Consider the following 13,082-nt stretch of genomic DNA (forward strand, 5'->3'; position numbering starts at 1 on the left):
GAGAAACTAAGGTTGAGGCTGCTGAAGTTCCCTAGTTACAGAAGAGGCCCAGCCCCAAACAGCGGGGACAGCACTGCATCGGAGACATCTTTTAAAAAAAGACGCAGCAGACCTTGGAAGCCAACATTCTACAAGTGCTTCGAACCCAAGACTTGAGAAAAATGTAACTTCTTGGCAAATTTCTTCATCTACAGGTGTCCCAACGCTTAAGTTACATCCACATCTGAGAGCCTCCCCAGGGCATCACAGGATTCCCAAAATCAGCCACAGGCGAGCAGCACCCTGGCCCGGACTCCCATTTGCCCGCCATGCGTCTAGGTTTCACATTCCATGACGACCACCAGACCCGGGAACACTGCCTGGCACACCGCGTCCAATACTTAGCTTCTTGGGAAGGTTCAAAGATTGTTTAGAGATTGCTTCTAAACAAGGTGAACTCTCTCTCCAGCCCAAACCTCAAGGACTGGAGTTATTACCAACAGAAATGAGGCCGTGAGGGTGGCAGGAAAAGCCAGCTCGCGGCGCGGGGAAGCCCTGGGCTCTGAGCCGGGTCCTGCCATCACTGTCCGCCTGGCTTCCAGTAATTCCCCCAATGCCTCTTCTACTCTCTCCCCCGGGGCCACAACATATTGCGTGTGCGATGCTGTAAGTAAGGATGAAAGGAGATACGTGTGTCAGTAACACATAACCACGCCTGGCACACCTAGGCAATGAATAACGAACAGCACCTCTTTTGTTACGAGGATCTCTCAGATTGTCACCCATACTCACCAGGTGTTTACTACTGATTCCCACACACTCCAGGTTGGAACTTTCAACACACTTTGGCCAACAGAACGGGGGACCACAGCAGCACCCCACTGTGTCACTCACCCACCTGCACCTCAGTCCACAGCCGCACCATCACCCACTGAGGACCACAAGCCCAAGAGAAAAATTAACATGGAAGGGACCCAAGCAACACAAAAGGGATGTGGGCAAAGTCGGAGAGTCCAGCTTCCAGCTGGACCACAGTGTCCTAGCCCTGCCCCCCTAAAAAGAGCAATTCACTCCTTCATCAGCATCCTTTACCTCTAGGTTATTTTTTCTCAAATAAAAATCATCATCTTCCTAATTTTATGCATACATACTCATAAGGAAATGCATACATTTGGGGCAAAACCTGTGTTAATGGGGTTCTTTTCCATCATTAGCAAGCATGATGATCATTTTTCAATGCTGTATCTGTTTCTAAATCAGCCCTTGTTATAGACTGAGTGTCTGTGCCCCAGCCCCCACTCCCAAAATTCATCTGTTGAATCCTAACCCCCCAACCCCAGGGTGATGGTGTGAGGAGGTGGGGACTTTGGGAGATTGATGACATCATGAGGGTGGAGCCTGATGAGATTGGTGTCCTTATAAAAGAGACCCCAGAGAGGTCCCTGTCCCCTCCCCTCCAGGTGAGGACACAGTGAGAATCGGTGTCCAAGAACCAAGAAGAGGGTCCTCACCAGACACTGAATCTACTGGCAACTTGATCTTGGACTTCCAGCCTCCAGAGCTGTGAGAAGCAAAGTTCCCTTGCTATAAGCGCCCCCAGTTCTGTGGTATTTTTGTTACAGCAGCCGAAATGAACTGAGACAGCTCTCTCCTGCCTGCCTAAGGTTACTAGGAAGACCAAAAGCAATGGGATATAAGATAAACCAGTAAAAATCTGTATTCATCCTATGCTTTGCAAAGCCCTTTGATGTATCTTTTCATCATCCTAACAATGCTATAAGGTGGTTGCTCTTAACTAACTTTTGCCCCACTTCATCAGAAAAGCAAGGGCAGGGCCAGCCGCAAACTCAAGTTCGCAGACGCCAATCTTATAAGGAGTCTTTCCACCAGAATCTATGATTCTCAAAGCTTTTGCATTCAGATAAATCAATCATTTGAGTTGTAGGCAGGATAGAGATAACACAAAAATGACTGCCTAAAAAAAGTTTCAAGGTTAGGACAAAATATACAACAGCACCCGATAAATATGCATTTCATATTTCATTCCAGAAGAATGACAATTAGCACCATCAATAGAAACATGGTCTTGTGACTGACAGAATTTATGTCTGCATCCACGAGAAGAAAGCTCAATTTGTCACTTAAGCATTGTTTGTAACATCTGCATAATCTAAGTTAACATTTAAATTAGGATTTTTAAGTCATGCATGTATGCACCCTATGAAGACACTGTGCAGTGTTGAAATTTAAAATGGTTTGAGTCACAGCAAGAGAACACTGGAGACGGCTCTGAAATTTACACCTCCCGAGCCCTCCTTTCCCGGGATCCTGTAACTGTCCATTAATATGTTTCTGCACAAGGCTCTAAGCAAGCTTTCATCTGTCACAGAACATCCAGACAAACTGCTCTCCATGGGAAACGCATCTGCGCTGCAAAGGTACACCAACCACTTCAGGTTACAAAGTGGAAAGAAAACAGTTCCCGGAAATTTTGCTGATTTTAAAAGAAAAACTGTTTCAGTTGACATTTAGTTTTCAAAACACTCAATTTTCAAATGTAAGAATCTATTATAACACCAGAAACTGACACGACATTGCAGACTGACTATACGTCAATAAAAAAAAAATCTACTACCAGGATTGCCACATATAAAAAACTATGCTTGAAAAGTTTACAATTCTCTGGCAATGGATTTGTTTTAAACAATATTCAATTCGGTTAAATTCTAATATGCTAAAAACTGCCCAGGAATTCCTTAGAATTCATTGCAATAGAAGCTGATCTGTATTTTTCCATGTGTCCACATAAATCCCTACGAATTTTAAAACTATGAATTTTAATTTACTACAGAACATCTCTCTTCAAAGACTCACAATTTAAGGAGTATGAGTGTAAGAATAATCTCGCTCAAATGTAAACCGATTCCTTGCCCCATGGGCCTTATACCTTTTTCTTCAAATGAACCACACATTAAATTCCAGAAAACTTACCAGGTGACCCATCTACATCAAATGTGAACTTTACAGCAGGGAAGAAATGATTAAAATGGGAAAAAAATCTGCCATTTGGGGGGGATAAAAGTTTATCCACAACTTGGTCATCATTTTCCTGTAGTTCTTTTTTTAATTTATAGAGAGAAACTCCTGAAAGTCCACAAGAATTAAATCAGGATCTTTCTACAACCTCCTCATGAACATGTTTTCAAGGTTCTACTCAGTTATAATATGATAAACATTCAACTTCCCTTTTTTTCAGAAGTCCCAGTTACATTCCTCCTCTCACACCTCACTCTGGGGAGGAACTGACATCTCACCGAAGGAAGCAATGAACTTGAGGTTCAGAAAAAGGAAACTGCCGCCGCATACACACACTTACTCTTTTTGTGAAGACATTTAGAGGCAACCCCCAAATCCTGTAACTGCTTTATTAGGGTTAGAGGGCTGTCTACAAAGAGTCCCAAATGAAAGGCAGAAGACGACCACCATTTTTTCAGAATTAGGAAACCACCCCTTTTGGGAGATTTCCAGCCACATTCAAGCACATGCAGAGGGCTCAGTGTTTTGTCATTTCTCAAGGATGCTGCTTCTTGAGGACACCCATCTAGGGGGACACAGAGTCGACCATGAGAGCTGCCCATTCAGGCGGATCCTGAACCCTGAGACCCAGGCTGGGGTCAGGTGGACACACCCACCTCTCCCTCCCTGAGGCCACGAGGAACGGGCAGGTCCACGGAGAAGTCTGCTGGATCACGCCCTTCTGCTGGCTGGGAAGATGGGGAGTGTAACTGCCATCACGCGGCCGCTTTCACTCCAACACGGTCCAGGCTAAGGAAAGTCACACTCCTGTAATCCTAGCGTTAAAACACTGAGAAATTTTCTTCTTTCTGGCAATTTCCTCAACTCACTTTCAACCAACCCTTCTTTGAATCCACTGAGTCGGTCGTGTTTTTAATTTGTAACGGTTCTTTCTCATTCTTTGGCTGTTCCTTTCTTCTAGAACATTCTTCTCACCAGCTGCCACCGCCCAAACCCCTCAGGACAGTAATCAGAGGATTTTTCCCCTCTTCTCCGCCCTGGGATCCTCTCTGATTCCTGGGGGGGTTGGACGGTTACTTTACCTGCCTCTTTCTCTATTTTATCAGAGGTTCTGGAGTGACTGGTGGCCCGTGGTCACACATCAGACTTAAATAGGAGACACGAGAAAAACCTAACGATGAGATGTGTGCCCTGGAACTGAGATTTCTGCCTCCGAGCAGGCGTCAGGCAACCCCCCAACCCCATGAAGCGAGCTCCCCAGACAGTCTGTCCGTTTCTCTACAGAGGAGCCTGCAGGCGGACCGTGCGGTTTCCAGTCCTTGGTGTGACCAGAAACCAGTGGGGCAAGGGGAGGAGACAGCCTGGGACGTGTTCAGATTAGAAGCATCCCATTAAACCCCGTGCCCCGTGCAGGATGCCCACCCACCCAGCATCCACGGCCCCTCCGCTGTAGCCCCCACGTGTGGCCAGGGCTGCGGCAGCCCCCACAATGCGTCATCGGTCACCCAGCCTTCCTCAGTTTCCAGGCCGCCAGAAACACTGCGAAATGTCTTTTCTACGCTGGTGCCTCTTCCATTCTTTCTGTTGTTGGTTTATGTATTTTTCATTCCTCTACTATCATTTTAACAGGGTCCGGAGGAGGAAGAGATAAGTAAGACGGCTCAATCCACGGCAACTCCCAGCTCACAGGGGGCCTGGGCCTGCACAAAATGCTAGGCAACAGCCTTTGACTTTTCAGGAAAACTCTCTTTAACACAGACTTTGTGAAAGGAAAGAGGCAACAGAAGTGGGGAGGGCACGGCTCAGTGGTAGAGCACGTGCTTAGCATGCATGAGGTCCTGGGTTCCATCCCCAGGTACCCCCATTAAAATAAATACATAAGTAAATAAACTAATTACCTCCCCCCCAAAAAAAAATTTCTTTTAAAAAAGAGTTAGTTTGTATACACACTACTGTATCTATTTTATATATAAATGGATGACCAACAAGGACCAACTGGAGAGCACAGAGAACTGCATTCAGTATTCTGTAACGATCTACAATAGAAAAGAATCTGAGAAAGAATATATTGTATAATGGGATCACTCTGCTGTACACTTGAAATTGATGCAACATTGTAAATCAACTATACGTCAATAAATAATAAAATTTTTTTAAAAAGAGGCAACAGAGAATCTTGAATTATAAATGGAAGCACTTACACTTACCAGGAAGGAAAAAAAAAGACTACAGAGTTCCTTCCCTTGGAGGTTTTTAAAGGATTTGCATTAATTTTTCATGTAGGGTTCACATTAGATTATTCCTACAAACAGAAGGATAAATCATAAAATGATTCGACAGGATTGATACAGTCCTACTGTGTGCAATGGACCACATTACATACTATTGGGAGTTCGAACCTATAGATAAAAGCATTTCCGTCTTTAATAATCAACACAACCTAGACGCAGACATAACCTGCTGAGAATGTCATAAAAGCGATAAATACGCACACATGTTCCTTAGGCCGTGTCATGTACAGGCTGGAGGAAAAGTCTCGGTTCAGACTTTCAGAACTCTTGCAGTTGTATGCTTGTAGAATTGCAAAAAGAAATACGATTATTATTTTACTCCAAAGAACAAGATTTAACAAAGACTAATTATCTAAGAACTGTTGGAAGCAAATGACAGAGACAGTGATGACCTTAGGTTGAAACAGAAAAAGTAACTTGACCTCAGAATACTCTCCGCAGTTAGAACATTTAACATTTATACCATAACCACTGAAACCCTGGTCAGTACATATGCATAAACACTTCAGTTTATCCCTTAAAAAAGAAAGGCCTTTGCTATTTAATATTCTATACATTGTTTACAGCTTTCCTCAATATTGGGAGTGAGAACAGAAGAGACTTTTTGTTGAAACTGGCTTCTTGTGGAGTCAGATAAGACTTTCAGTGCCAACTGCTTCATTGGACAGTTGTAAGATTCCATGAGAAAATAAATATAAATTTCCTAGCATTTATTACCCACGTGGTACAGGATCAAGCCTCGTAGAAAGTGAAGTATTCTTGGATAATGTGGTCAATCCTTCCTTCTCTCATGCATTCAAATGTTTATATAACAGACTAAGTTTTCTTGTAGAAGAATTTAGATGAAATGTCCTCAAAGGATGTTTTAATCACAGCCTAACAATTCTTTGCAATCCAAATTTAACTTTCCATCAGCCTGTACGTCAAATCCAGGGATACACAATGATGGCCATGGGTGTACAATCACAGTTAATATTGTATAGATTTGAAAAATTACAATTAGAATAAAAATTCCTGTCCAAGTAGGCTGACTCGCTAGCCGTCTAATCTTCTCCCTCCCCTCTCTAACTTGGATATTAATGCTAATTTTGTCATCGTGATCACTTCATCAAACTGGTACCAAAAAAAAAAAAATCTACCTAATGCAAAATAATTTCTAATGTAAATCATTATGGGAATCCAATGCATTTTTATCTTCTCTTCCTATTTCCTGGCGTTACTGTAAAATTGATCACCTGCAATTTGGCAATAAAATGCAAGCTCTCTGGCTAACCTTCGCAGTAATGGCGTTAACACAACAGGACACACCAGGCACAAAGATTAGTATTGCAGACAGTCACTTGCTGATGTTTTTTATGAGAATGAGATCGACCCTGAGTAGATGATACATGATACTTACATCAGCGAGAAAAGTTTACACACACAGCCATTCACACTTAATTCTAAATCGACACTACAGAGCACACTGTAGTTCCCACGGTCGACAATTCTTCCACATCCAGACCAAACTTCTGTGCTTTACGTCGTGCACAAAAGCGCACAGAAACCAGAGAAACAGCACACTCGAGATAATCACAAAACCCCACTTTCAAACCAGACTCCGACACACCTATACTGCAAGCCGGCTCAACAGTTGCTCTGCAACTTCAATTTTCATCAGTTAAATTGGTCCTACAGTTTGCACAAGTCGCATCCTACTGAAGAATGAATTGATGGAGGCAAAGCCAGTGGGATTTGCTGTTGGAGGAGACGTGGTGTGTGACCTGTAGGATGTCGAAGATGCACCGAGGCTCTGCGCTAAGCAACGGGAAGAAGTGAGGTGAGGTTTCCTGCGATGGGGACACGCAGGGGAGGGACACGTGGAGGGGAGCCTGCATCAGGATGGCTATGAGACTCTGCCCCACAGCCAGGAATTAAGGGACCCAAGTACACGCGGTGCACACAAGGTGGAAGTTTATCTCTTGCAATAGTCCGAAGGCAGGTGGCTCAGCGTGACAGGCAGACCCGCTGCACAAGACGTGTTAGGAACCCAGGTTCCTTCAGGCGGATTGTTCTGCCCTCAGTGAGGGTGTCATCCGGGTCTGAACAGCCCCGGCTCGCTCACCACCACACTGCACCTCGTGAAAAGGAGGAGAGGACAGAAGCCAAGGGCCACTCCGAAGCCAACCCTTCCTCATTTCACACCCTCCCCAACATCCACAATAAACTGTGTTCTCTCCTGGGCCCCCACACCCTTTCTTGCCCTGGACTTAGTATAATTTCTAATTACATGTTGGGAGTGACCTGACAACTCCATGAGGCCAGGAACCATCACATGCCCTGGGTTACTACTGTACACCTGTACCTATAAGAACTGCATGTAGTAGGTGTTCAATAAAATTTTGCCACAAGAGGGAAGGACTGACAGATGAGATGGTTTTACAAATTCTGTCTGTTTTTTTAACTCATCTTTGGATGAAACAGAACTTGTTGAATTCTGACTAGGAACCACCATTACCATGGATATTACAGAGACCTTTCAAGAAAATGTGATTTAACACCACCGTACACACATACACCACAAGTATTCACAAAGGAACAGCCACTGCTTTTCCGTTCTTCTTTGATTTGCCTGGCTTGTAGCTGCTTACATACAATACAAGTTATCGTTTAAGACTTCAGTTTCAGCAAACATAACCCAGAAAGCCAGAGACTATTCATTTAATTGAATCGGCATTAAACGTCTTACAAGATGGGACAGAAACTGAGTATTTCCCTCGCGTTCTCTTTGTGGGTGAGTACCAACGGCTTTCTCTGAAGTTCTCAAGACCCCTCAGCACAAGCAGCAGCCGTGACTTACAAAATAAAGGCCCATGAAGATAAGGACCATTCATGACATTCCCAGAGGATAACTCACATCGCTCCACATCAGAGCTTTGAGAGCCTAGATGATAAACAGCCTCTAAAACTATTAGAAGAAATTTAAAACCTTATCATTGTTCACTGGTTATAGAGATTTTTATCCAATAAAATACAGAATTTCTCTCATTCTTGCCCATTCCCTTCAGTTCTTCTCTGGCTGTCAGTATTTCCCTTTATAGACATTTCTGCTATTGCTTCAAACATCGTCCTCCTTTCGAAGAATACCCTTCCAAAAAGAGTCAGCAGCTCTTTCCCCTCTACTAGAAGAATTTCCTGCAGGTCTTTTGTCAGCTATCACTTCAGAGAAACTGTCAAGACTGTTGACATATCATAAAGGTCCAGGGCTCTAAGTTCAATGGAATCAGACACTTGCTTGTTAAGGATTTTTTCCCATTGGTATCGCTCATTCTCTCTCTCATACTTGACTTGTTTCTTTCTATAAAGTTAATTTCTTTGCTGCAGCAAAATAGTCTCCATTCAAATTTTTCCCAATGTTCCCCTTAAGAAGAAGGAAGGAAGGAAGAAGGAAGGAAGGAAGGACCTTGCAAAAATTTTAAATTAACATGCCCTTTGTAAATATCTAATTACAAAAGTCAGTCTATCTTTCAACAGCTCTCACATTACTGACCATGATGGTTAAATCTCTGTGTCAACATGGCTAGGCGACAGTGCCCAGATATTTGCTCAAACATTATCCTGTTTCCAAGAGGGCATTTTTGGATGAGGTCCACATTTAAATTGGAGGACTTCTGGGGAAGGTATAGCTCAAGTGGTAGAGTGTATGCTTAGCACCCACAAGGTCCTGGGTTCAATCCCCAGTACCTCCTCTAATAAATAAATAAATAAATAAGCCTAACTACTTCCCCCTCAAAAAAAAAATAAATTATTAAATTGGAGGACTTCTGAGTAAAGCAGGTTGCCCTCCTTATTGTGGGTGGGCCTTGTCCAATCAGTGGAAAGCTCCCCTGAGCAAGCAGGAATTATGATGAGATCAAAGGAGAACGAAATAAAAGAACAGACTCTTGTTCATGGATAGGAAGACTCAATTTTATCAAGATGTCAGTTCTTCCCATCTTGATCTACACATCCAAGGCAGCCCAAATCAAAACCCCAGCAAGTTATCTTGTGGGTGTGGGAAAACTGACTTTAAAGTTTATACTGAGAGGCAAAAAAACCAGAAGAGCCAACACAATACTGAAGGACAACATGGGAGGACTGGCACTGCCCGACTTCAAGACTTTCAATAAAGCTACTGTAATCAAGACAGTGCGGTACTGTCAAAAGAACAGGCAAGAAGGTCAACGGAACAGGACCCGGTAATTGTCCCCCACACAGCTTTCAAAAGTGAATCACCTATCCCCAGCCCAGCAGGTGTGACACACGACAGTTCCGCTTACAAAAACATCTACTGGGCGTCTGCTATGCACCAAGCACTTACACATACAGCACCGCAGGCGGGGCTTCCAGAAGTCCAGCAACTAGTTACTCTCATCCCCATTCAGCCCAACAGACTCAAAGAGACGAGGCCGACCTGAAATCACAATTAGCAGCAAATACCCTAAAGGGTGTATCTGCAGCAGACAGACTTCTGTTAACTCACATGCCATGCAGAAAGTGTCCATTTTGGAACAGTTAACGCCCCCAAACACACGTTCCATATAATTAAGGAAATAAAATGGATGAGAAACACAAATCATTTCAGGAACCTAGGACGTAAAAACACAATTACTCAAAAACCCTTAGGTTCTGGGTCAGACTGCTCAGAACTACTTCTTGAATACTTTGAAAGATTTATATCACTAGGTAAGCAAATTTTAAGTAAACAATTAACAATAAAAACTGCTGTCAGGCCCAACGCCTACACCTCAGAAAACGTTATTTCCCTTCGGTTGAAAAAAATTTGTTAACATTTTTTTCTTATTTTTTAAAGGAATACTTTGTGAAAATACACAACCAAATATGGTTTTCTTAATAGATTCAAATCTGACGAGTGAACTAATTACAATTATTAAAAAGGTATCTTTAAATACACCTCACCGAAAGAGTGTCCGCACTATGAACAATGACACGAGAAAAGAAATGGAATGATTCTGTAAGCATTCAACTTGAGACCTGACATATTTATGATATGCAATGAAACTCCTCTTACTAAAGTCAAGTTAAGAAGATTCAGAACACGCTCTTGAAGAGGAGAGGCTTGATCCATCCATCACGAGTCAGGTCCAAATGTGAGCACCAGTACCTTGCAGGCCTTCTACAACTAATGGACAAACTCAGTGACCTAAGAGTCATGCCTGCATATGAAACATGGCCCCAGAGGCGGTGAAACCCTCTAAACCTGCCATATGTGTGAACACTAATGAAACATCAACTCTCTTCTGCCAATGAGTCCTGTAAAAAACCTGAGATTCTGTCTCCAAAGCATTAGACATCAAAACTTCTTGGCAATTGGAGACCCTGGGAAACACGTTCTTGAAAATTGGAATTTATATCTAGCCACTGTAGTTTTAAATCCTTTCCATCGCTATCTTCCATGAGGACACTGTCAATGACCTGCAAGTGTTCTTAACATGCCATCAAAAAATCATTACTGAATTTTATGGTTTTTTAAAAAAAACACATTTTGCATGCCTCAATTACAACAGTCGCTGGCAACTCAAAATTACAGAGGTGGAATAATTATATTACAGGTCTGCAAACTGGAGAAAAATCTCAACATATAACCTCACTCTACACAGTGCTTTCCTTAAGAACTTTCTGCTCCGAGAACTCTGTATGGCAAAATTCAGTGATCAATTTCTCATCTGTCAAATCCAAGGGCAAAGCTCCAACAGAACAGAATTGCCTGATGCCCCAGTACAACTATGTGGAAGCAGGTTAGGCAAGGACCAGGAAACAGATGGGACCAGACTTTCAGAGTACAAAACAGAGTGGAAAAAATAAAGTGTGTAAGAGGTTAAGGTCACCAATGTCTTCCATACTGCAAAACCCAACGGTCAATTCCCAGTTGCAGATGTGTTTGACGTAACGGACAGCATTGGACAGGTCTGGTCACTCTCTCCTTCTTGAAACATTTTTCACTTGGTGTTATGTTTTGAAGGTTCGTGCCCCACTCCTCCAAAAAACACATGTGTTGAAATCCTAACCCCCAATGGGATGGCATTAGGAGGTGTGGCTTTGGGGAGGTGATGAGATCAAAAGGGCGGAGCCCTCCTGAATGGGATTAGCCCCCTTATAAAGGGTCCCCAGAGAGCTCCCTCCCTTTTTCCACTACGACTGAACACAGAGAGATGTTGGCAGTCTGCAACCCAGAAGAGGGTCTTCACCAGAACCTGACCACACCAGCCCCCTGATCTCACACCTCCAGCCTCCAGGACTGTGAGCAACAATTATCTGTGGCTTATCAGCCACGCAGTTTACAGTACTTTGTTAAGCAGCCTGAACTGATCAAGACACCTGGCTTCTGAGCCCCAGAGCTCTCTTGGCACTCATCCTGCCTCACTGGGCATCATGTCTGAGTCTCCTCCGCTGTTCCTGCCGATCTTTTCACCCTCTGAACACCAGAGCATCCCAGCACACAGTCCTGGGACGTCCTCTCGACCTCCACGCACCCCCTAACTGACCTCCTCCAGGGTCACGGCTTCCAATACCGCCTGTACGCTGACAACATCCACTTATACCTCGAGCCAGGTCTGCCCCTCTGAGCGAGACTCCTCTGCACAACCTCCACCTTGACGTTGCCACCAACATCCCAACTCGACACGTCCAAACACACACACTGTTGGTTCCCTCCCCCTCCCCACAGGCTCTTCCCACAGACTCAGCTCTGCAGTAACTGTGCCTCTCCAGCTGCTCAGGCCAGAAGCTGTGGAGTCAACCCTGGTCCTGACACGCTCTCTCCCCTTCCCCCACTGCCCCCACACACAAACACACTCACATCAGGTCCATCTGCAAACCCTGTTGACACCTATGAAATACACCCAGAATCCAATCACTTCTTTGCCAGATGCACAAACCACCACCACCCTGATCCACGCCGCTTGGATTGTTGCTACAGTCTTCTCGTGGACTTGCCCAATACACACACACACACTGGGGAGCCAGAATGATCCTTTCCAAGCACAAGTCATGACTGAGTGACCTGGTGACTCAAAACCCTCTGATGAGGAAAAAACCAAAGTCTTCCCCTACAGTCTACATGGCCCTCTAGGCCACAGCTCTGACCTTCCTCCCAGCACTCACTCCTGCCCCTTTCTGTTGGCCCCGGGCTGCCCTGTAATACAGACACGCACTGGCCTCAGGACACTTGCACATACTGTTTCCTCTGCTCAGAACACTCTTCCCCCAGTTATAACTCAAACTTGATCTCTGCTCCATTGGTACCTGATTCAGGAGGACTTCCTCCCCCACCATATAGAATATCTCCTCCTGTGCCACCAACCACCGTCCCTCCCTATCCCACTGACCCCGCCATCTTTTTATCCAGAGCACTAATTTGCAACCGACAAACTAAACACCTGCATGGTTACTGTCTACCTCCCCTTCCTTCTCCAGGCCTTAAGGTCCATGAAGGCAGGTATCTTGTGTCCTTCATGGCTGTAGATACCTACCACCTAGCACTGCTCGGTGGTATTTCTTGAAACAGGCTCCCCAGAGTTAACGAGCATCTCACTCACACCTCCCTCTGTCCCCCAAGAGTCCCTCCTCCCCTCTTTCTGAGGCTGCCCTGGGGGAAGAGGGTACACCTACATGGTTCTATGTCATCAAAGGGGAAACACTTACTGAATATTCTTTTTTAGTTTATATCTTTAAAATATTTTATTTTCAAGCCTTGAATACTAGAGCGGGTGATGTTTTGCAAATGAAAACACCCAC

At 44.2% G+C, this 13,082-nt stretch overlaps 1 protein-coding gene across 4 annotated transcripts in view; it reads right to left on the reverse strand.

The window, feature by feature from the left end:
• The window catches only part of SFMBT2 (Scm like with four mbt domains 2), a 150,552-nt gene that overhangs the window by 79,302 nt on the left and 58,168 nt on the right, over positions 1–13,082 (reverse strand). The window lies entirely within an intron of this gene.

The sequence above is a fragment of the Camelus dromedarius genome, chromosome 26, assembly GCF_036321535.1.
Source record: "Camelus dromedarius isolate mCamDro1 chromosome 26, mCamDro1.pat, whole genome shotgun sequence".
NCBI lineage: Eukaryota > Metazoa > Chordata > Mammalia > Artiodactyla > Camelidae > Camelus > Camelus dromedarius.